General features: G+C 42.1%; 1 non-coding gene across 1 annotated transcript; it reads right to left on the bottom strand.

Moving 5' to 3' along the window:
• Window positions 1–680: 680 nt before the first annotated feature.
• Window positions 681–755, bottom strand: Trnas-cga. The gene has a single exon. It is a non-coding gene; the product is annotated as a tRNA-Ser (tRNA).
• Window positions 756–1,787: the final 1,032 nt, after the last annotated feature.

Here is a 1,787-nt window from a genome sequence, read left to right on the forward strand (position 1 = left end):
ATGTTTTCAAACTTTAAAATGGCAGGTGGGATGTGGTGGCTCAATAATGAATAACTTCCAAACTATTCTGATTTAGTCTTACATTAATCACCGAAATTAGAAAGGTGTCAATAAGACTGCATTACTGATCATTGTCACTGTATTGTGAATACCAAACACAAAGCTCATGAAATCAAATCTTAACACAAAATTTACGTTCAGTATTTAAAAATGAAAGGGGCTACAGAGTGATGTATGTATTATCTGAGTTCATGCGATTATAGTGTAGCTGAAACTACACTATCAAATAGTCAAACAATACGATTTAGGAAATTTACAAACCAAAGCTAAAAATGTTTTCTGAACACGATATCCCACTTTCTGCAATGCAAGCACACGCTATAAATTTCTTCTGTATTGTATGCCAAGCTGCTGCAACAGCATTTCGAAGTCAGGTCTCCCCGCCTGCAAAGCGTCTACGCCAGGCGACACTTGACACCAAACTCTTTCTCACGCAGACTGACTACTTCTTGACAATAATGTGAACTTTGGAATCCAGAGTACTGTACTCACGTACAGAGTGCTGTACTCACAAAAAGTGTTTACGGTGGTAAATGAACTTCCATCCATATCCAGAATAAGATTTTCACTCTGCAGCGGAGTGTGCGCTGGTATGAAACTTCCTGGCAGATTAAAACTGTGTGCCGGACCGAGACTCGAACTCGGGACCTTTGCCTTTCGCGGGCAAGTGCTCTACCAACTGAGCTATCCAAGCACGACTCACGGCGCGTCCCCACAGCTTTTCTTCTGACAGTATCTCGTCTCCTACCTTCCAAACTTAACAGAAGCTCTCCTGCGAACCAGGAGAGCTTCTGTTAAGTTTGGAAGGTAGGAGACGAGGTACTGGCAGAAGTAAAGCTGTGAGGACTGGGTGTGCTTGGGTAGCTCAGTTGGTTCCGGCACGGTAGCTCAGCGTGTTCGGTCAGAGGGTTAGCTTCCCTCTGTAATAAAAAAAAACTGAGTTAATGGATGAACAACGAACTAAAACGGGTGTCTTTCGACGTCCGCTCCGAGTAGATACAACGAACGGAAACGAACAAAATGAGGCCGGCACGGTAGCTCAGCGTTTTCGGTCAGAAGGTTACGTGCCTTCTGTAATAAAAAAACTGAGTCAATCGATCACCAACGAACATAAATGGATGTCTTACGACGTCCGCCTCGAGCAGATGCAATGAACAAAAGCGAACAAAATGAGAGAAAAAAAAGGAAAAGTTGGTAGAGCACTTGCCCGCGAAAGGCAAAGGTCCCGAGTTCGAGTCTCGGTGCGGCACACAGTTCTAATCTGCCAAGAAGTTTCATATTCCATCCATATGTTTGGAAACACCAAGTGGTTATGGAAATGGAAAGGAAATACATTAGAAAATTGCATTTTCTTGTTTTCTAAAGGTTTTCTGATTTCAAACAATACATATCATATGTAAGTGCAGCTATTAAACTTTAGATTCCTCAAAATAGCCGCCCTTTACTTAAATCACTGTCTTGCATACTCTCGGCAAGCGAAGGGTCAATTTTGCCAGAATTTCAGTTGGAATTAGTCTCCATTTTTGCTTCAGAACTTCCCAAAAGTATATCCCATTCATGACTTCCAGCTTTTGGATTCTCCTGTCCAATTCATCTCATAGCAGCTCCATTGGGTTACAATCACGGTACTGGTGAGGCCAATCCATGTTCTTCAAAATTTTGTGAATTTTTGGAGACTTCACTTAGTTCTGACACAAGTGAGATGTATGTTACGAGTAGTTGTCTCG

Source organism: Schistocerca piceifrons, chromosome 1, assembly GCF_021461385.2.
Source record: "Schistocerca piceifrons isolate TAMUIC-IGC-003096 chromosome 1, iqSchPice1.1, whole genome shotgun sequence".
In the NCBI taxonomy this organism is placed as follows: Eukaryota; Metazoa; Arthropoda; class Insecta; order Orthoptera; family Acrididae; genus Schistocerca; species Schistocerca piceifrons.